Source organism: Strix uralensis, chromosome 7 (genome assembly GCF_047716275.1).
Source record: "Strix uralensis isolate ZFMK-TIS-50842 chromosome 7, bStrUra1, whole genome shotgun sequence".
NCBI classification, from domain to species: domain Eukaryota; kingdom Metazoa; phylum Chordata; class Aves; order Strigiformes; family Strigidae; genus Strix; species Strix uralensis.
In genome coordinates this window covers 30,076,397-30,100,303 of record NC_133978.1, presented here as the reverse complement: position 1 = coordinate 30,100,303, position 23,907 = coordinate 30,076,397, and the positions used below count along the sequence as shown (strand labels likewise).

The following is a 23,907-nucleotide window of genomic DNA, read 5'->3' as shown; positions in this document are numbered from 1 at the left end:
TCCAAAGTCTTCCATTTTTTAACAAGGAAAAAATATATGTGCAAAAATCTGTAGGAGGAATGTTAGTAGATGGAGGGTCATTTTTCTTCTTGTCCCAGGTGCAAAGTAAAACATACTACCTTAGAGGCTTTGCACTAGCATGTGTGTGATACCTCATTGAGCCGTGCTTCTCCAATAATGCATCTGAGTCACGCTGTTGTGCAAACAGGGAATTGTTCTCTTGGTAAGTGTCGTGGATTGAACTCGGCCAGCAGCCAACCACCACTGGTTGCTCACCCTTCCCCTGCCTGGTGAATGGGGGTCGAGACTGAAGGAACACGAGGAAAACTCATGGGCTGAGATAAAAAAAAGCAGTTTAGTGAGTGTAATAAACCAAAACAATAACAATAATGGAAAGTACAAATGGGTAATGCACAATGCGATTGCTCACCACCCACTGACCGATACCCAGCTAGGCCAGCGACCCTGACAGAATGAAGATCCTGCTGTTGCAGACTGGAAGTGAGAGAGAACCCGTCTCCTTTATATACGAGCATGATATGGAATACTCCAATAGCCAATCCATGCCTGGCACTCTGGCTGTGGCCCCTCTCAGCTCAAGAAAATTAACTCTATCCCAGCCAAAACCAGGACAGTAAGTTCCTAACTGTTCTTAGTGTATGCATTTCACTTTGAGAAGATTGAACATCTTTAAAGCTACCAGTTTATAGCTGAGCAATCATCTTCTCAAGTAGGATTAATCTGCAATGAGGGTCATTCCTGCTTCTGCCCTTTATATGACCAATATCAAGTTTTCAGAGGCACTCAGTTCCCTTTTCTCCGGGATGGCTGTGATCTGCAGCTAGTTATCATTTGTAAAGCACTTTCCAGTCCCCAGAAGAAAAGGTCTTGACGCTGCCCAGCAGAGAGCTATAGGCCCATGCTGGGACACAGCTGGCGGAGTGCCCTGCTCCACAGAGTTTTCCTCATGGTTATTTTAGGATAATTATCTAATCCAATACTTAGTGTGCTTCATAATTCTTATCTAACATGACCAATTTGCAAATGCACATACTTCTGTTCATGCACAGCTCTAATTGAAGCATATTTGGAGGGCAGACTGCTGAAGCCACAGAGACAGCAGCTGTACCACTACTGCCACAAAATAAGCAGTAGCTGGTGAGTAACAAAACCTTCTTAAAAAGCAGACTGCCTAGGTGCAGGACCCAGACAAGGGAAGGGAAAGCTGTCAGTAATTTTTCTAAAATGTGATCTTGGGTATACAAATGTGTGTGAATGCACTAGACAAACTTGTCCTGGTTTCAGCTGGGATAGAGTTAATTTTCTTCCTAGTAGTTGGTATAGTATCATGTTTAGGATTTAGGATGAGAGTAATGTTGATAACACACTTTAGATGTTGCTGAGCAGTGCTTACACTAAGTCAAGGACTTTTCAGCTTCTCGTGTTGCCCTGCCAGCAAGGAGGCTGGGGGTGCACAAGAAGCTGGGAGGGGACACAGCCAGGACATCTGTCCCCAACTGACCAAAGGGATATTCCATACCATATGATGTCATGCTCAGCATATAAACTAGGAGGAAAGCTGTTGCGGGGGGTGGCACTGCTCAGGAACAGGCTGGGCACTGGTTGTTTGGTGGTGAGCAATTGTTTTTCATTTGCAACATTTGTTTTTTCTTAGGTTTTATTTCTCTTTGTTATTTTCCTTTTCATTACAATCTATTATTACTATTATATTACAATTATTAAACTGTTCTTATCTCAACCCATGAGTTTTCTTCTACCCTTCTGATTCTCTTCGCCATTCCACCCGGGGGGAGTGAACGAGAAGCTGTGTGGGGCTTAGTCGCCAGCTGGGGTTAAACCATTACAAAACTGCCAGGCTCTCACTGGAGAAGACAGTCACCCCTTCACACCTGGCAATGCAGCACTGTGGAGTGAGACACAATTCAGCTGAAATTTAGAAGCAGCTGTTGCATCAGGGTTTGTTTAAAGCTGTTTTTCTCCAGGAAGTCATTATTTGAAATAAATCTTGTCCATTAAAGAGACACTCTTGAGCAGTTACATAATGCAGCATAGGGTTTGTTAAACTAGAAAAACATAGGATATTCAAAAGCCTAATCTGGATAGAAAAATTAATATGTGATTTAAGATGGAGCATCTATGTATCTGAAAAATACCTATGTTTTTCTAAATCCAAGCTTTAACATCTCAGAAGCTATTTTTCACTGTTGGGCACTCTTAGAAAAAACCACAGAAAAACCCAAACAAAAACCCTTGCCTCTTTCACTATCTCAAACTGAGCCTGTCAAAATAGATACATCTCTGATTAATAGGGATATATTTTCTTTTAAAACACAGGGTCCACTTTCTACATGTTTTTAACTTGCATTTTCAGAACCATCTGCCCTGTGCATGAGGACATGAATTTGAAGATAATGCTATCTAAGCTCAAAGACAGTGAATGAATGAAAACCAGTCTGAAAAAAAATCCAAAAATCTATGGGATTTATTTGAGCAAAAGAGAAATGTTTAAATATTAACAGCATCTCTATACATAAAATAAACACTTGAAAACCCCTAGTTTGATGTACTATTACAAGTCCTTACTTGGAACAAATCCTCAGCAGTAACAGACAATTGAAAACCAATTGTTGCTTATGGGCAAGCTTCAGGGGTTTTTTACTTGGGGATTGGTATAATCAAACATATCCATCAAAAACTGATTCACAGGCAAAAAGGAAATGAAACTAAAAAACTGTATTTATAATACTGCTTCGGTTTTGAAGCTGTTATGGTTCATATGTTCTTGACCCAAGGATTTAAATACTTATTTTTAATTAAAAGCAGAGTCTTGTATTTATGAACTTTCAGCAACCCAGACTTTGTGATGCAAATACTCAGAGCAGTGGAGTTTGATCCAGCCAGATAACATGAATTTGGATTACAAAGACTATTTCACCTCCTTTACACTGAAGCTGTTCTGCAGTTACTACTGCTGTTACAGCAGGGTGAATCAGAGTGTCTCACACTCTTGTCTTCTCACCACAGTGGATGGTCAGGGCTATATTTTTAGGTGGAACAGAGCAAATTTAAGTGACACGCCCGGGATCACAGGAGAATTCTGTTGCAGTAGAGGAATTCAATGAAGAACTATCAAACTCCCTTCTAAGTCTCCTCTTGGTTGAATTCCCCATCCCCCTGAAACTACCTTCCATTAGTTGCCACAACATGTTACATCTCATGCAATGCACTCACAATTGTGTACTCCAGCAAAGTGTGAATATTATCTGACAGATAGCTTATGATCAGTGCACATAAGCAGAGCTCAGGCGGCTTGCTTCTATTTTCAGCTGTACTACCATGACCTCTGATCCATGACAAGGTCACCTGAGTCAATGAAATCCCTGGCTGCTTGTCTCCAGTAATTAAGCAGTAAAACTTTTAAATGCACACCCCAAATTAGGAGGTCACTGTGGTGATTGTCTGTGTAACTACCTTTGTAGGGAAAAAAATACCAGGTCCTAAAGGGCTCTTTAGGCTATACAAAAAAGTCTAATGAGAACCGAGAGCTGGTAGTTAAAGCTGGACATGTCTGAATGAGATGCAAGACAAAGATTTTGAGTGCTGAAACTGAGTAGCCATTTGTAGAAATTATGAAGGTGATAGATTCTGCAGTTCTGGAAATCCTTTGTCTGAAGACCTCAACACTTTTCCAGACAAGATTACCTCAACTGAGAGCTGGTTAGTGGGTTCAGCTCAGAAAACTCCATATAGTTGTCATGCCTATGATATGTTTGTGGTGGTCTAATAGCCCCTTCTACTTTAGCCACTTCAACTGCCAACTGCATTGTCCAAGAAAGTAGAAAATATATAATTCAATAGGTCTGTGAAATCTACTGGGTTAGAATAACATATTTTAATAAGATGAAATCTACATATATTAAAAATCTTATGAAAATTTTTAGTGGTTTCAATATAATTGTGGATGACAGCTAATACAAGAAAGATCATTATTTAAACTGAAACTCTGCAATAGTAGCAGGATGCAAGCAAGATTCTTCTGGAAGAGCAATTCTGGATGATTTTCTAGGAATAAATTTGTTGCCTTTAGAGAGGTGGAGTAAAGAGCAGCCTCTTCCTAAAAAACTCCAGAGGGATGGAATTGAAGAAATGCTCAGCTGATATTAGCCAGAAACTAGACTACAGGCCTCAAAGAATTATGAAATGTGTCCTTTTCTTGTAGAAAGGCCTAGACTGACCTAATGAGGCCCAGTGTGTCCCAGGTGTATGGTCACTCAAAAACTACCCCAGTAGATTTTAACTTTTGGATAAAAGTATTTTAGGTGAAGAAAGAAAAGATCTTTTAATTAGGAGTGCTCTCCTCTATGGCAGTGGCTCTGCATGATTTCTACTGTTTACTAGCAAATAAGACATGGGGGCATACCCTTTGGGGAAATTAATGTCTGTTTTAGCTTTGATGATGGCCAACAACCACAGCCAAGGAATCTGTCCCTATAGACCAACATAACAGTGGGTTGTCGTTACTACAGAGGAGTAAAATTCAGCTATTACAGAAATTCCTTCTAAAGAAGTTGACTCAAGCTATCAGTCACCTGTGGCTGAGAGACAAGAGAATGTGGAAACAGATTTTCTAAATGTGATTTTAGTTCCCCCAACACCTTCACCAATAACAACTGAACCAGATGGTTTAATTCATTAATAATGCATTTAGAAAGTCTAGTTTATATAGGTGATTTGGGTTGATTTTCTGACTTCTGTAGGAGGCCTGAACTGTGATGTAATGAAGACCCTTGAAATCATCTTTGTTATTGCTAATGAAAGCCAGGAGGAAGTGCTACGACCATCAAAAACCATCAAAACCATCAAAAAATCTATCTGCGATTTGGCCATCTGTCAGGTAACCATAGAATAATCTATCTAATCAATGTTGAGAAAAGGGTATTTCTGACATTTCTAAACATTTCTATGTTCTGTCCTTTTATTCCTTTTTTTTTTTTTTTTTTTTTAATATTGGGACCATTTGCAAATGGCTGACATTTTTGCACCATGCTGACTTTGGCATAGGGTTTACTCTTACTTCAAATGTTTCTCTTTGTATAATGCACGGGCTCTGAAGAAAAACATGATTGCCTTTGATGAAGGGTTTCTTGGAATAACTGTCGTGACTGGTAGAATATGAGTTACTACTATTGATCCCAACAAGCTGTAATACTTCTATGAAGTACAAAATGAGTAGGATCAATGGAGTCAGATTTCTTCTGAACTGTAAAGTGACAGTGTTTTCCTCATATCAAATCACTAATTGTCAGGGATTTCTTTTTTTCCTGTTAGATGGTTTTTTTTCCTTGAATAATCCCTGTATAATGTCTTTTCAAGACACTCACTGATCTTATGTCTTCTCTAATCATTCAATATAAACAGTCTGTGTATAGGAAAGTATGCAATTTTCACTTATAGGCCTCCTCAAGGAAGAATTTCAAAGAATTTTAAATCAGGAAAGTGAAGGATTCATAAAGGTTTGGTCAGAGGCTTCCCTTATTTTTATAAAGAAACAGCACGAAATGACTCAGAAGAACCAGACCTCATTTGCAAAGCGGTGAACTGATGAGAATCACCTAGAGAAAACCTGGACATGTAGAAATAGTGACTGCAAAAAGGCAGGCTGAATTAGGAAAGATAACACTTTGGCTGTGTTCACTTGGAAACTTGGTAAACAATTATTTCTGTGATTACTTGATCTTTTAATTTAATAGTTTGGGGCAATCATCCTTCACTGGTAATGGTTTTTGTCATTCTTAGCTATTTGCCACTCAGCAATATGACACCTTTTATAAATGTTCCGACATCTCATGAAATATTAGCTAACGGGAAAAGACATGTCTTTTGAGGGTAATATGGGAATTAAACAGCTCCTGGAAAAGAACTAACATAATTTATCACTTTTTGAGACAGCTGAAGATCTCAATCAGCCACCTGTTATTTTGGAAATGATCATTAAGCATTAACAAGGCCAATTTGCAGCTTTTAAAGTTCATTTTCAAGCTTTTACTCATGGTTAATATTAATTCACTGTCAGTAACTCATGAATATCAAGAAGCTCTGAAAGGATCTGATCTCCGGTCTCTTAAGTTTCTTCTTCCAAAGCTCAGAGAACACTCCCCATGAGAATGGTTTAATTGAATTAAGGCTGGGGAAGGTTGATGTAGCTGGGCTTTCATCCTGTCTGTAGAAATAACTGAGAAGTCTTACTTCAGCTTCTTTTGAACTTTGCAGACAAACCTATTGCTTCAGGTAGACCAGGAGAAGCAACATAGCTAAAGTACAGAAAAGAGCAGACAGGGTCTTCCCCGCACTCTCCAAATATTGGACCTTAGGAATTGCTTAGATTTCATGAAATCTGTGAAAAGACTAAGGGATTTTCTTAAAATATGGCAACATTGTATTAGGACTGTTCTGTTTCAAGTCTTCTCTCATGCAAGACATCTTCCTGAGCCAGGCACAAGTTTAGAAAGATCAAGCAAGTTTACGAACCCAAGAAGACAGTAAATAATTATTAGGAGTATAGTAAGAGGAAAAGAATCAGTACAGGGCACTAGGAAAAGATTTTAGCTTTGAGGGTGTTTGGTATAACTTACTATACATGTTTCTATTTCTTAAGGAGCAACATGGGGGTTTTTTTAACTGAAGGGGTGAGAGAAGGAAGAGGTTAGACATTCATGCAGTATTGGAATTGCATATAAAACTCGAACTATACACAGAATCTGCATCGATTACTAGGTTTCTTTGTAACTAGTCAGACATGTAAATAACAGTTTTGCCATGATTCCTTTCTGATGGGTCTTTTTGTGGGAGGAGATTGTATGAGGACCAAAAAATCACAGACACACACACCTACTGGAAGTAAAAAGAAGCAGCAGCTTCTTATGAAATAAAGGTCTGACAAAAAAATCTAGCTAAACATTAAATTCCATGTTCCAAATTATGTCTTTAAAAATCTCTAATAGGAAATAAAATTAAAATATATAAAGTAATTTTAAAATCAAAATGTTCTAATACAGAAATATCTGAATGGAATTGTGTGAAATGATCATGACTCTCTATTATAGATCAGATTTTGTTAGCATTGCCAAGTCTTTTTACAACCCTTTTGCTGCTTAGTAATAACTTTTTTTTTAAGGGCAATTAAGGAACTGAAAAATGGGGATTTTTAAAGGGCAATAGTCATTGCAGGAAATTCCTGGCCTGATATAAATAATAATCAGTCAGCACAGAAAACAAATGAGCGAGCAGCACTGGTGGGGTAAAAAGAAATAGTGTAGTATAAAGCAGATGGATTGAAAATCATATGTATTCTGTGAAGAGTTATTCTACAGAAGTCAACAGTTACACAATTAAGTGTTAAAGAATCCAGGTCTGGAGGATACAGGATGTACTAAAGAAGCAGTCTTCCCTTTAACAACAGAATTAAAAAAAAAAAAAAAAAAAGAAAATCCAACCTAAGAAATAATTGGTTCCAAGGGAGAAAAATTTGTAAACTCAGGCTGATTTTGTAAAATGCAGCAAACTCACAAGGTTCTCAGAAATCACTCACTGACCTGACTTTTACTACACATGTAAATAAAACAATTTGGATCTCTTTACAAAGGAGGAGTTCCCATGGGATAAGAAGAGTAGGGTCATACTATGTCATTTTGGAGGTATAATAGCCTTGTTAATATGCAAAGCCACAGGATTCGAGACATACTGGTTTATCAGTAACACCAAAGGGACTGCTCCAGGGACAGCTCTAGCCTTAAGCAAAGCAAGTAGCGACCTGGTGTAACAGACAGCTGAGATGATAGCAAAATGGCAGTTCCCCCTATTGCATACATTAAAACCCTAAAGCCCAAGTTAGAGGTACCAAAGGAAGAGTTAGGTTGTGCTGATAGCCTCCTCTTCTGAGAAACAAGCAACATAAAAGACAGACAATATTCCTTTGAACTATAAGTGGCCATCTTCATTCCTGGACAGCAGCAGCAAGTTGGTCCAGTTCCTTACTTCTACCCTGTGGCAGAAGCAGTCCAGTCCTGGCTCTTCATTCCCAGCAGGACAGTTTTTGCCCTGAGAAACACTGAGAAACAGAGATGGGATCTCCTGCATGTTTAATTTTAGTAGCTATTTCCTGCACCATTTCTGCTTCCACAGCTGAATCTAACCTCCCTCTCTCAGGGCTCCTCCACCAATCCTCAGACAACGATGGCAAAGCAGTCACAAAGCTAAAGGGGGTGCAGCTTCTCAATCCACATGACACAGCTGAGTATTCACCTTGTGAACCTGTATTGTCCCTGTTGCAGTAGTGGCTTATCTAGCAGCGAGAGTGTGACCATGCAGAGTCTCAGCTGGTGCTGGTTGGGATGCTGCTACCTTGAGCTCCCTCTGCTCTTCTCTACTGCCATTTCCAAAATCAGTAGGGATGGGGACAGTTTAGTCCTGTCCATCTCTTCTGTTACAGATACGTCATTAGGGAAGGATACAGTCCTGAATAAAGTCTTTGACTCAGATAATCCATCACAGCCTTTACTGTTTCATCTTCCACAGGGCTGTAAACTAGATTATTTGATTTAAGCACTGGTGCAGGCATGGAAAACAAAACCAGTTTGTACGCATGTTTACAGCTAAGTGTCATAACCCCACATCCCATTAGATATTACAGGCATCTTCCTCATGACACACTACAGACAAAAAAAGAAACTGGAAATGGAAGTGCTGCTAGTTCTAATGAAGTGTCACTGAGGATGAAAGTGAGGCCAGATAGTAATTTTGTTGCAATTTCAGTATAGACTTCTGAAGTGACAAGCAATGCCAATTTATGTTAGGCAATATCAGTTTACACCAGGTGGCAAATTGGTTTTATCCATATCTCAGGGAAAGCCCTGCTTTGGTTATTTTGTTCATTTGTTTTTTTTGTTTGGCCACAGACTTCACCAGTTCCAGGTGGTACATGCAATGGAAAAGCAGAAAATAAGACAATAAAGGAATGATGACCTGCATAACGTGTTGGCTACCCCTCATACTCTTGGAGATATGCAATATACTTCATTGCCCGCTTTGCTTCACATTCATTGCTGCTGCCTGCTCCTAACATTCAGCACTTTGTTCTTCTTTTGCAACACAAAAAGTTGAGGTTTTCCCTTTCATTTCTCACGTGCACCACTTACCTCTCAGAACAAACCTTCCTGACCTTTTCTCACAAGAATTTCAGGGAGTCTTGTACTACAACAAGTTTACAAGCCCTATTGCTTTTAATGATTTATTGGGGAGGAGAGAAGGAAATGAGGAGGGTGAGCAAACTGCAGGTGAAGTTTTGTAGACAAGAATATAGCCATAAAATGTGGGCATGCATATTTTATCTTTCTGTATATTCTAGAAAATAGTAAGTCAGGAATGGATAATGCTTTTATAAAAGAGAAATGCCAGTTTTCCCTTAATATTTATGTGGGTATAGTACTATTTCCTTTTATATTACCTTTTATATCTGGAAGGCTCATAAGGTGCTTTATGTACTTTCTCGAAGGCTATATGAGGAATATTTCACTCATCATTGAGATGCAACTACGTCTGGTGTAAGAGATGTGGCTGTTGTTTCATAGTTCACAGTGAAGCAATGATAAAGCTCAAGATAAGAGGTGAAAGGGAATACTCTGTAAGCTATGTCAGTACATATTACTGTAGGGCTACTGATGGCTGTGTTGATTTATGCTTGGCTATATTTACCCACTGGATCTGGTTGAATTTATATGGCAAGGTAATGTAAGCAGGTTGAAATCAGAGGACAAATAATTTGATATGTTGGTTCGAAGGAGGAGGGGAATTGAACCACACTTTTATATTACACTCTTGTGTATTTTAGGAAGTAGTTTAGAATTTGTAATACTGGTGCCCTGGAGAATCCAGTCTCCATTACAGTCTTACATGGTGAAGAGGTTGCCTGCTAAATTTTAATTCAGAAGAAGTGTGGTACCCTTCTAGCACCGGGAAAGGTTATGGGAATTTAATAGTAGTACTCAAATGGTCATTGTTGCTATTCTAATGGAGCAGCACTATCTCTCTCCCAAGCAATGTGACTCCTCCGTATGTGTGTTGCAGAATTTCAGATAATCACAGAGCTAGAGGGTTTTCCAAGGATCACCTTGCTGAAAGGAGGGTTGGCTCCTAAACCAGTCCTGAATGGTATTAAACTAATCTTTTCCTAAAGATTCCCAAGCACTGGGGGTTTCTCCCCTGCTTTCTTTGGCAGACAGTTCAGTTTCTACATAATAGGGGTATCTGCAGGCAAGTGGAGTCAGGAAGCAAAGGGGTGTTTGGCACCAGCATGCCAGTGCAGGAAAAATGAACTTGTAAACAGCAAAGTTCATACACCCTGCTTTCCTCTGGCTTTAACAATCCTGTTTTTCTCTAGCACTGACTTCCCCAGGGCACCACTTTGCTAAATCCTCCCCATCAAAATTCTGGGCATTCTCAGGCGCATGTGGTAACTTTTTATAATTCATAATGTGGATTTATCTCTACTCTCCTGTTTAATTTAACCTTTTGAAATAAACATAAAGGAAAACAATGATGTGCCAGGAAGAGGACATTATTAAGAGATACTGTGTGTAATTGACTCAGCGGGATCTTTCAAGCACTTTGGAAAGAAAAAAAAGGAAGACATAGTGGGCACTAAAAGCTCTCAGGGATATAATCTTCATGAGATAATAATCCAGCCAAACACCCAAGATTAGCACTGATAGGAGGTATTTTAAAAATAAATGTGTATGGTTTGGATATATTAAGTTACTCTGAAACTTGTAACTATTATGTGGGCACTACTTTTTTTCAGTTCTGATGATTCAGGAATCTCACCTGTGCCAATGTAAACCTGGAATAACTCTGGGGGGGACAGTGTGTATAGTGGCAGAATAAGAGTAAAATTAAGTCCTGGGCATTTTTTTAGCTCAAGGGTCAAATACCCAGGTGTCATAAATTAGGGTATTTTCCTGTAATTTGAAGGCTATGATGGTCTGACTTACATTACTTGACAACCAAGTCAACTAAGGTAACTCCTGATTCACACAGATTCAGAAGAGCTGCGTCAATTTTACACCTTTAAAAGGCAAAAAGCTCAAATAAATTTTTCTCTTGTTTACATTGAAGAAACCCTGCAAATAAATGGTGCCTGCCAATCTAAATGAGGAATTATTTTGGTGAGGGGTCAAAAGTTGCACTTTGGTGTAAATCAGAGTAGGGCTTAACCCCTTTAGACAGCTTTAAAAATAATTGAAGAAACCTTTCATCTAAAGCTGCGCAGCAAATCCCCTTTTTTCATTTTTCGGTCTCCTCTTACAAAAAAAAAAAAAAAAAAAAAAAAACAACAAAACCCCCCCCCAAAACCCAAACAGAAGCATTAATGAGCTATTCAAATATTCAAACCTTGCCAAGGGAGAAAAGATCCTTCAGACATCATGAGCTCAACCTGATAAATCCTTTTTAATTAGTGTATATGCAAACATATTATAAAGCAGTCATGAAGTGGAAACCCCACAATGCAAAAGTAAAGAGGAAATATAGTATGAGTAAGAGGAACTAGAGCCCAAAATATGCCTGCTCTGGCTTTCAGAGAGCACAAAAAGCATGCTTATTAATTGGTTAAGTCCCCCATTAATAAGCTCTCAGCTATGTTCAGTCTGTTCCCTAGCACTTCACACAATGTCTGAGCAGTAATATGCTGATAGAAAGGGCATTTTCTGGTAGCTGATAATGGGGCAGCAAAATGAGAAAGTTGAAAATGAGAAGTGTAATAAATGCACTTTCCTTCTTATTCCAGGTGGTGATTCTCAACTACTCAGTTAAGGGGTTGACTTTATTGGGGGATTTCTCCACTGGGATGTTGTTTGCTCCCCTTTAAGAAGGCATTAATGCCTTTAGGACTATCAGTCACTGAGGCAGTGGGCTGCCATGGGAGTGGCTGGTTGCTGTCTCTGGATAATCCCAGGTTTCTCGTGACAGCACTGAGTGTACTGACATCCTTGAAACCTTTTGGCTAATTGCTCTGTCTTTGACTCAGTTTCCCAGTCAGCCCAGGACACCTCATTGGAAACAGCAGTGCCAAACAGTGATTGAAAATTAAGAGCATTCACAAACAAGGCTTGAACTGCTATTTCTTTATCTTAAAGAGTGAGAACTGTATGTTTTAGATGGAATTGACTGCTAATTTGGGGCCTTTTGCAATCAGACTTTCCCCTGTATTAATGCTGTTAAGGTGAATCATTTGATGAAAAGCAGTGTCTCATAAAATAGAAGAATTCAAACAATTAAATTCTATGCCAAAGACAGTCATGAAAACAAGATTCATAATAAAACTGTGAGCTGGCAATGATGCAGACCCTTCTATATGTCTTTGTGAGGGACAACCTGGCAAATGGGACAGATTTCTGGCTGTTGTAAATTGATGTAGCTCTTCTGCTTTTGCAGGACATACACAGCTTAAACCATGTCCTCAGCTGACATGTGAAGCTCTGAGGGATCATAAGAAGTGATGAGACAGACCACGGTGACTAGAAAGGTTGTTTTCTTTAAAAAAAAAAAAAAAAATCCCCTCTCAAGCAGTGAAACATCAGCTCATTTGATCCAGCCTATCTTTCACTGAAGTTGAAAATCATCATTACATCTTTTCCCTAATAATTAATGTGCTTGGCAGCTCTTGTTTCTCTCCTTAAGAAATCCATCTGTATCATAAAGCTCTTATTACTTTACACATATGTGGTACCTTCTATCAGAGGTGGCCAAAGCAGTTTGCAACATTTAATTTTCTGAGCTTCACTAATGTTCTTGCTGAGCTGGTACACAGTATTTTGCTGTTAGGCCTGGATGAATATGTGAAATGAGATTTGGATGTGCATTTGCCATATTTTAAAATAGCTTCCTTAGGATATAATCAAATTCCTTTGGTGTCTTGCTCCCTGCCATCTGTTACATCATCATAATACTGTAACATGTTTAGCAGCCCTGAGTATGACAAGCTTGACTGACAAGGTATGTGATCTTAGAGGCTGAAACTGAGAAGAGGGGTCTTTATAATTCCTCACCACTGACATGTTAGGAAAGCCAGATAAGACTGATTATGCTTTCATAGCTTTCTCTCACTTATTCATCACTCTTTTTCACCAGGACTGTGAAGAAGTCAGTGCATGACAGACACTAAACACACTTGGATTTTTCTGTATAAGATGGGGAATTGTTTGAACACAGCAGAAAGCTGATATTTTCCAAACTTGAGAAGAAACCACACAGAAAATCAGTGATATGGACTCTTTTGGAGTTAAAACCATGCACGTGAATTTATACCCAACTTCAAATAATTCAAGAGAAAGCATGAGCCAAACCCCTCCAGGCAGACATCTCATAGAACACATTTCTGAACAAGGGTAGCACATGGACCACCTTCTGTCTGTGAGGAATAGTTAACTGGTTGGACTTGACAAAGCAGCACTTCAAATAGTACTCTAGGCAGAAGTTTCTCTTTAAAAAACTGAGGAGTTTTGCATAGGACTTGCTTTACAGGACAGGAGATACAAATCTATGCTGACTATCAGAGCCAGCTGTGATGAGGTGGTTGTGAGTGCCAAGACCATGCCAGAACAGGCAGTCAAAGCAAAGCATGTAGGTTACATACCTGGGTTTCTATTTACTTCCATAGTCAGCTGTGCACACAGAGAAAGAATGGAAAAAGCAAACTGAAGCTTGGAGACAGGCAAGAAAAGAAGATGGAGCCACATGAGTGGAGACAAGACATGAGTTTGTTAGATAGACTGTAAAGGAAATGACTCAGAGATTTGAGACATGGAGGGGCAGTTTGTGCAGGGAGTCCTGAACCAGCTTTTCTGATGTTGTGAAAGTGAGGAGCAAACAAGGGGCGCAGCTGAGAGGTTTACACTGATACCATGGGTATCACCATACAAAGTGGTACTGGGCCTTGGAGCCTTCAGAACAGTGCAGCTGAGCACCAGGAGGAGGATCCAGAGAATGGGAACAGTGGATCTGAAGGAGTGATTGGCAAGTGGTCCTCCTGGGGTGCAGAGATGGAATAGGAAGAAATTTTAGATTATGTCAATGAAAATGTATGATAACACCAAAGTCAGAGAGAGAGGGGTATCTCAACCAGAGTACTAGGAAATAGCACACATTTTAACTCACATTCACAGCACTGCTTCTAATCTCTCTCTGTCTCACTCAGCTCATGTTTAAAAAATAAAATAAAATAAAGGAGGTGAAGAGTGTTTTTCCCTGGAATCTAAATTCTCTGGGATAATCTGTGTTAGAAGGGCATGAGATGGCTCATAAAAGGAAAGTATAACAGATCTGGCTCAGTTAGTGAATTATATAGTGCTTCCAGGTCGTTGCTTGCAATATAGAAAATTCATAAAGAGGGTTGATTAGGGGCACTGGACAGAAATCAGAGGAGGTATTAGCTGTCCAGCTCTCATACTACAGAAACCTGACATACTTCTCACAGATGGATTTGTCATCCTTTATTTGGAGACTCTGGTAAACTCCAAACTCCTTAAGAAAAAAATCAAGTTGGTCCATGTTTTGAAAACTGGATAAGAAATGTGGGTCTGCTCTCATTTATTCTAAGGCTCTTTTCCATGATGGCACTGAATTGGGCTATAAAGCGAGCATAAATGCAATTTATGTCCATTACATGTAAAGAGGGATGAGTTCAAATGGTAATCCAGCCATGTATCATCACGCTGCAGACTGCGAAATGGAATCCATTACGGGACCGTGACTCTGTCCAAGGTACTGAAACCTCACCATGTCTGAGATACCCCTGAGAGAAGGTCATTTTATGTGGGTTTGGTTTTTTTTTAAACCTTCCCATTGACTAAGAAATCTTTTTCTTTTTTTCTTTCTTTTTTTCCCCTCACTGGGTTATGTTCTATTATATTCCTGCAGTAACACTTTAGATTAACAGCCCAGTTAATTAATATGGAATCCAAGTGGAAATGCTATAGAAGCACTTGTGACATTCACATTAATAACGGAGGGGGTTCATCAAAATTAATGTTATTACAGTAAATACCAAGAAAATTAACTGTGATTAGCTCATTATTTTAAATTGTCTTCCCATCTGCATTTGGCTCTTCCAGACAGTTGTACAGAATAGGTATGGTGATGATTCAGGACTTGGAATCAGAAAGAAAACAGAAAGCACAATGAGCTGTGATCAGTATTAGAGAAAGACTTTAATCATGGCTCAGGTTCACTTTCTTATAAGGCACTTAAATCTTGGAAGCCTCCTGTCCTCATGTTCCTATCCAACATATCTAGGAAGTTTTGATAGTACCATATTAGAAATTTTTATTTATTGGTGATTGAGAAAAGACTCCAATGTAGGAAAAGTCTCTCTGTGTGCGGTGTCATAGTGGTATTAGGAGATGATTCCTGCATCACCCATCTCTGAGGCTAAATTCATGTGATGATAATAGATAAGAAAATTAAGGTATAGAATGATGATCACATGAAGTGACTTGACAACTGCCAATTGGAAAAACAGACCTTATATTCAAGTCTTTTGGGTCTTTATCCAGTATACTGTTAATTTGTTCCACCACTATCACAAATATACAGATAATATCTTTCTGGATAGAAGTACTATTCCATATCATCCTTGTTGAATATCTAACACAGAAAGCAAATAGGACAAATCAAAACATTTGGGTGCCCTACAATATTCAAGAAAATGAGAGGGAAAAAAAGAGTTTCAGATCAGAAAGCATATGGAATATGAGGACATGCAGAAAGAAATCTATGTGTTCTGCTCTGCAGCAGCAACACGAGTGTGCGGAATCAGGAATACACAGATTTGCATTTTGAAAAATTGTCTGTTTGTTGTTTTCCACATCTCATTTTCAAGTTGAATAAAAGACCACATAAAATAAACAGTCACCTGATGTAAATATTTGTAACTTAGTTTAACAGGAGCTATTTTGGTATGCTACAGAAAAGAAACTGGGCCTTAGAACTCTGCATAAATAAGAAATATAATAATAACATGTAGGATATTAAACACTTAGTGTAGATAAAAGTAATGGTAATTAAATAAAAATTATGTAAAAAATGGAGGAAATCAGTTATCTGATACACCCAGTTTATTAATATCATCATCAACTTCAGTGGAGTTTTTCTGATTTATGCCATTTTGAGATCTCATTGAGAAGCTGTGGTGCCAAAACCAGAGTTTGAATGAACTGAAAATCCACAGCTGTTTGGTTCAGTGATGTCTGTGTTTTTTCCTAGGTGTGATTTTATTTCCTAAAACCCCTGTGATGTCCTTAGTGCTCTCATCATTGATACTTGCTGAGAAGTGCCTCCAATATGCATATAACTGATTCAGTAAAAATAAATAATAGAAGGAAATCATAGTAATTCCCGAATTAACTTTGGCTTTCATTTTAACATTCAGATTTAACAAAATGCCTCTTTTTGTAAGGAGAATTGCTTTTTTTTTCTTGCTTTAAATTAAATTTCTTCAAACAGAGAAATGAGTTTTCTGCTTCTGTTGAAGTTGAAGCAGAGATGACAAAATGAACTGCCTATCTTCTTAACAGGAAACCTTACATTTGAAAATACCATTCTGAATAGAATCTGGGAATTTGTACACACTCGTTTGTCACAGAGGCCATGAAAGCAGTACCCTCCATTCCTCTCTGGAGAGAAGGAATGAGCTATCCCAGCAGTGATACTACTGCAAACTGCAACTAAACATAGGAGATTTCTGAAGTCTACTACCATGGTCCATTTCAAAGACAAGCAATTTTTTCCCCTCTAAGGCCTGCTCTGGAACAGGAGGGTATATGTCTTTGAACTCACAGAGGGATCCTTCATTTTGTCTGTTGTCACTAAATTTGTTTTGCATCTTTAATGGAACCAACAAAAACAAACTAAGAAAATCATTAAGGTTAAATCTGCTCTGCTCAAATCGTTGTTCTGCTAGAATATATTTAAGAGTCTGAATAGGGAAGTTGAAGGTGAGGTAGATGGGGCTATTGACTGATGCAGCGGGTAACACACAGGTTGGATAAATCAGCATGTGGTAGGTGTTGCAGTCCCAGCCTTTCCACTGTCTCAGGGTGTGACAGTGACAACTCAGTTTATCCATGCCTTAGTTCACCCAGCTGTGATAATGATTGTCTTTCTATTAGAGGCTGCTGAATGGTTCTGGTTAGTTCATTAATGCACATAAAGACTTTTTAGCATCTCCTGAAAACATTACTGTCATTTACAAGGCACACCATTCTTGATGTCAAATTAATCTACAGCAATAAAGGACTGGGCTGCACACCTCTGACATACTACATCTGTAAAAGTATGTGCAGAGACTGCACATGTTTTGTGAAGAAAAAACAAAAACAAACCTCTCTTTAGCCTCATCTATTAATTAATCTATTTTTAAAAATGATTCAGAGACAATGTAACAGGGAAAGCAGTCAATTTGCAGTTCTTCAATTTGATTAAATGCTGCCTCTGTCTCTGATAATTCAGGGTTAAAAAAGAGGGAGTAATGGTAAACATGTGAACTATTATTTCATATATAAAATATGTTTTACAGAAAAAAGAAATTTTATGAAACAACTTCTGAATATATGGATAACCATCTTCCACACCCGTGCATATGGACATGTGTACACATACCTTTGTAAAAATTAAAAGGTGAAAAGGGATAGGCAAAAGACATCTCAGGTGGCCAGGAGGATTACTAATATGAAAACTCTCTTTATTGATTAGTATCATGCTAATTGAGATGCTTGCAGCATTGTAAATCATCTTGCTGCATCAAGCTGAACGAAAGACTTACAAAAAAAACAGAGACAGAAGAGATGGGACATGTTGATTTAAAACCAAAAAAATTCAAAGAAGCATAAGGACAATCTGCTACACTGCTAAGTTTATTCTGAATCAGCTGAGCTATTCTGATTTCCAGCAGGTGAATCTGGTCCTTAAAATGAGGAAAGTGGGATTTTGACAGCCTTTTCCTTTTACAAAGCCCAAATTGTCAGTGAGCCTAAAGTTTGCTCCTGTGAGTCCACCCTCAGCAACTTCAGTCGTAGGCTTAGCATCTTGCTGGATTGAGCCCATAAACAGTAGGCCAGATCTGGCAGAGTTCCCCGCAAAGGTATAAGGCTGATCCATTTGAAAAGCACATCAACATTTTTTACAGCTGGCCATGGGCTCAAAATGCTCCTTTCAGGGACAGGGACAGGACAGTCACATCCTGTCTTGCTGCTGCAGTGAACAGCATGATCTGTAACTGATGGAGGCCACACCTGTGAAGGGGAAACAACCCAGAAATACTGAGACATAATTCATGTATCATGGATAACTGTGCCTCCATAAAACTACCCGAGGAGGTCAGAATGAGAACCCATGTCCTTTTCTTCCAAACATACTATATTTCATTTGAAGGAGAATTGGCCCTTTCAGAAGTAAAGTCTCTATCACCTTTGTGAGCCCAAATATAAGTAGCACAGCCATTTATGGTTTGCCTTAGCAGGATCACATATAACAGAAACAAAATAATTACATATTTTTTCTCATTTGTACAGCAAAACATCAAGGAGAAAAATCTCATCTTTCTTTATTCCATCCTTTTCAGGTCCAGAGATGATGGGGATGAAGTATCAATTTATCAAAATCCCTGAACTACTGTGTAATTAACTTGAACCAAGCAATAGAGAGATTTTCCTGTGATTTTGTATTACAGTCAACCTAAGTATGAAAGGAAACAGTGTAAGGACAATATGCAGTATGATAAAAGTTAATATTCTAGAAGATAATGAGATGTAAATTGCCAGTTGGAACAATGCCTACAGGCCCAACTCTTCAAATTTTTTTGCCAAAGATAGGGGTATTTTTATGTATTAATAATAATTTTCAGTTCTTGAGCTCTTTATAAAGGAGATCAGTAAAAAAATGCCTTTTCTTTCCAGAGAAAGAAATTAAAGCAAAAAGAGGTATGATATACAGAGCTCCTTAGCTGACCAGATACTCATCACCATACCACAGACTTCATGAGTTTCCTTTTAAATTCTGAAGTATGATGGCTTTTACATACTGTACAGTTTGTCAAGCATTAAATAATGACCATGTGGTTGGGGCAATAGTTTGAATTCAGAAATCAGCTTTCAGACAAAACTAAATAGTCAAGAACTTCTGCTGTTCAAAGTGTGTCCCAACACACATTGTATCACTCTTGCCATGCACATTAACCTAGTGTTTAGCAAATCACACTAAGTACTCAGATTCCTGTTTTAAATGAGCAGGGGTTGGTTATGGGCAAGAGATGTGATTTAGGCATTTTCTGCATTCCAAAAGGGATTTAGACATCTGAGCTAGACATAGACCTCCCTCTGGCCTAGAAGTGTTGTCTAGGGACTAAAGCACTGGATTTCAAGTCAGAAGACTTGCATCCTGCTCCTGGCTCAGCCATGTGGCAGCTGATGACCTTGGACTTGATAGCTCTTTCCTAGGACAACCTTACCTCATCCTCTGGTTTGTCTCAAGACAGCTACTTCCACGGTCCTATATTCCTCCTAGATCTAGCCCTACACACATATAGGTCTCTCTTCTCTAACTGTCTGGAAGATCACATTTCTATCAAAGTCCTACGATGCAGTAATTTTCATTTCAAACATTTTTGAAGACTGACTACTTATGTTGCACCAACAGCTGTGTCTTCCCGAATACTGTTGATCCTGTGCAGGGAGAATTATAATAGTTCAGCTGGGCAGTCTGCCACAGCCATAGGCGAATGTGTCACTACTCCTTGGCCTCAAAGCAATTCAGTGACAATCATTGGTTCTCTGCTGTTAAAGGCTAAAAAAGATCTTCCCCGATTCTTTGGCTGGGGTCCTGTCATTCAGAAGCAACAAGTCTAACTTTACTGCAAATTGCTTTGATGAGCTCTAGTACATAGTTACAAACACATTAGACATGGGCTCACTGGCTCCCTAATTTGTGCTCTGAGAAAGCTGAGACAAAACAGTCTGCACTTGCACGTTTTGTGATTTAGTGTTTGCAAAGTGCTTTACGATCTGTGGTGCTGTGTCACTGCTGTTCTGGAAAAGTGCTGCCACAAACAGACAATGGCACTTTTCTGTTCCAGTCACTCAGGGACAAGATAATAGCTGCAACTCTGTCTTTTTGTGTGCAGAGCATCATGCAACAACCCTCCCATCTGGGATGCTCTCATCATTAATATAAGTAAGTTGTTGCTTCAAGAGAGCCTTGTTTTCCTGTTTCTTTAGCCTGGCTTCTCTTACCTGTTTGAAAATATGTCCTAACTGCCAGTCTAAAACATGTATCTCCACAAAGGGTTGTTTCTCTAAGCAAATATAATAATCACCAATGTCACGATGACCCAAGCCAGATGTTCAGTTCGATATTGTGCTGAAATGCCTTTTTCTGGTATGCACACTATGGATGAAAGGGTTCATTTCCGTAGGATTGAGAGATTTTTTAATCTTTCAAAGGAAGAGATGAACCTATTTTAAAATAAATGCTATGCAGTATTGTCCTCTGGACAACTGCCATTCTCTCTACTACATACAGATGGTTAACTACGTGAAAGAAAATATTCATTTTCCTTGCTGGTCCAGACACTGGGCTGGTAGGAAAACTAACATGGATATGTGGAAAATAGAAAAACTAAAAGGTTACTCTGTCCTGAAGTCTGATTAAAAAGGGGGGCAAAAAAACCAGTCACCCATTTCAGGTCCAAGATCTGGTGATTATTGTTATGAAACTTTTTTTTTTTAATTAATTTAGGGTGAATCTTAAAGGTTTAAATTTACAAACCCAAAACATAGTAAAAGTCTTCCCACTTAAATCATGATGGAAAAATCTAGAGGTGGGAGACATTCTTTTTGACATGGGTCAGACTTTTCATTCAGATTTGGTTTATTTTTTTTTATAAATAAATAGATAAATAGAAAACAAAAGGAATGAAAGATCAAATCATTCTGGTTTAAATGCCACAATTAGAATGTTTTAACTCCATTTTCACATTTTATTTCAGTTTTTGAAACTTTTTCAGTTCTGAAGTTAGAAGCAACATGTTTCGGTGAATATATAACAAATCGGTGTATATAACAAATTAGCATTTTCCAACTGGAGTAAAGTCTCTATTACTTCTCTTTAGAGATGAATCATCATCATAAGATGACTGCCATCTTAGCCAGCACTGGGGACAGAGACAAATGTCTCTAGTTGAAGTCATAAGTCTCTACAGTAATAATCTCAGTGCTGGGCACTGTGAGCTCTGGCTATAATAGCTTTCCTATATCTTATTTTGGGTGTGTCAAGAACTGACAAGTGATTTAACGACCTCAGAACAATGCAGTGGTGTTATTCCAAGCTGGTGAATGGAAAGAGTTTTTTTGATCACAAGGGTTGGTTGAGAGATCTTTGTGGCTGAAATAAGGTTTGCTTCATCTCAGAGTAACTCAGTAAAAAGCATCTTACCAGGATGCATTAACGGTTCCTCTGCTCACTGACAAAGAAAAACAGCATCAAGGTTTTTCATCTCCTTTCAGAGGTTAAGAAATAACAATTCCTTTACCAATCAAACAGAAACCACTGAGAACTCAACTTGTGAGACCCAGTTCTTGGTAGTAACTTCTAATCCTGTAATGATAGGTTAGGACAAAAATTTGGTGGTCATGGTGATGCTGTCCACACAGATAGATGAATATCATACTCTTGTTGCTAATTTAAATCCCTTAAAGCAGTCTTTGCTTGGAACAGGGTGCTGGGAATAAACAAATCTAGCTGACAAATGCACGAGGGAAATCAATCAGCCACAATAACTCTTTAGTGTCCTTTGCCAAATGGTGCAGCAAAAATAAATGTTTGCTGTAAGAACAGCTCTTTTGCAAAGTTAAGTTGTTCTGAAGAAAGCTGATCAAAGTTTTCTTGGCATCAGTTAGTATTGCAGAACACTATTGTCCAACTGTAGATAAGTGTTTCTCCAGAAGTGCAAATTATCACTGCACCTGCAAGCATGGACTAAGATTTTAATTCTGTCCCTGTGATTTTCCCTATTCATCACCTTTCGGACACACCATTTCATTAGGATTTAACCAGGAGATTAGAAGATTGGGTAAAGAGGAAGAAGCTTTGGGATTGCTACCTCGAGATGTTCTCTACCTGTGGCTCTCTACTGCTGTGCCAGCTGTGCGATAGGGTAGTCAAGAGTTTTAATTCTGGCAATGGAGAGATAAGCAAAGAGTAATTTGCAACTCAGGCTGGAATAAGGATATAGTTCAGTTCATGGATTATTTGTTTATTTGTTTGTTAATGTGGTCTGGGAGAGCATTTATAATCTGATTTTCTTTGAGCATGCCCTGTGTTTGTGCTCAACAGGCCTGTCACCAAGAGGTAAATAAAAAACCCAATCTCCTGTCTAGGAGCTTGATTTTAAAATAATTGAGAGAAAAGAAGTATATCAACTCTTAGTTCAGATTTCTTAAGTTCTTCTCCTTGAAGGATGAGTTTCTAGTGAGGAAAGACTCCTGGGTTTTGTTCCTGGTCATGCCTATTCACAATTTGTCCCTCAAATGGCCATCCCACTATCAGATGGCTTTAGAGCAGCTGACCTTTGTTGCTACATGAACTTTCTGCTCACAGTTACACCATGTTCCACTCCCACTGCCTGTAACAGTTAAAGAGAATGCAAGTTTCTAAGATCACCCCCGGACAGGGATACCAGAGACAGTTCTGGCATATTTTATTGCATGCTTATCCTGTATAGCTCTGTAACTGTGTTGCCCTGTTATGTGTACTATGCAATGGATATAGGTTATCCTTGGAGAAACCATCATAATTCATAAACAGCTGGGTTTTACTGGCACTACTTATGTGTATATACATACATATATGTGTGTGTTTCTTAAAGAGAAACAAATAGTTCTTCCTTGTGATGTAAGCATAGCTTTATAGCTACACATGAATGACTAGGGATGCCAGTAATTTTCTGGGAGGAGCTTCACCTTCTTGAGAGCTGTATTATGAGGGTTTTCCCCATAAAAGTATGGGAAAGGATAAAAAGGATATGCTTTATCATCTTTCCTTGAAATTCCCTTTTTTCCTCCCCAATAGCAGCCATAAACCGCACTGCCGAAGGACCCATTGCACATTCATCACTTCTTTCTTCTGCATCACAAAGCTTCGCAGCCTTCAACTGCCGATGCAATTCCAGCCTCCAAGATGCTGTTAGTCACAGATGACAGGAACAAGACCCTTGGGAAGAGGAGTTGTTGGGTCAGCGCTAGCATGGGTGCGTGGGTCAGTGCTAGGTTTAGACTCCACGAGCACTGGCTTCCAATCTTGGCTCTGCTGACACTTTGCATGTTAATGCCTTGACTTCCTGGCTGAAGCATGTTAATGATGACATTTACTCCTGTCTGTTTTGACAGAGAGATGTTGCAGCAGAGCTGTTACAGGGACTTCCTGTGAATTTTGAGGGCACAAGGTAAAGCTAAGCTGTGGCCTTGAGATGTAGCCGATCTTTTTCTCCTCTCCTCTTCCCTCATCCAGCCAGCCAGCCATTTGGGCTCTGGAGAGGAGGGTAGGACACGGGGATGCTGGCTAGAGAAACTGCAGGCCATCTCTAGGCAAAGCTTCTTATATTTCAACTTTTTTTTTTTTTTTTTTTAAGTTATCTTTCGGATGTGTCTTTTGATAATATTTGTTTTACTGTCTGTTTGGACAGCACCTTGACCTTAGCTGTGGCCTGTTATCAGAATTCAGGAACAGAGCCAGAGACCAGTCCCTTGCTCCCACCAGAGCCCTGGTGTTCTCACAGTGCCTCTC

At 38.9% G+C, this 23,907-nt stretch overlaps 1 long non-coding RNA gene across 1 annotated transcript in view; it reads left to right on the top strand.

Moving 5' to 3' along the window:
* The first annotated feature begins 1,066 nt into the window (after positions 1-1,066).
* Positions 1,067-23,907, top strand: part of LOC141945663 (uncharacterized) — a 66,922-nt gene continuing 44,081 nt past the window's right edge. Inside the window, exons 1-2 of the long non-coding RNA XR_012629572.1 lie at positions 1,067-1,158; positions 4,779-4,915. This is a non-coding gene — a long non-coding RNA (uncharacterized LOC141945663). The remainder of the gene's footprint in view (positions 1,159-4,778; positions 4,916-23,907) is intronic.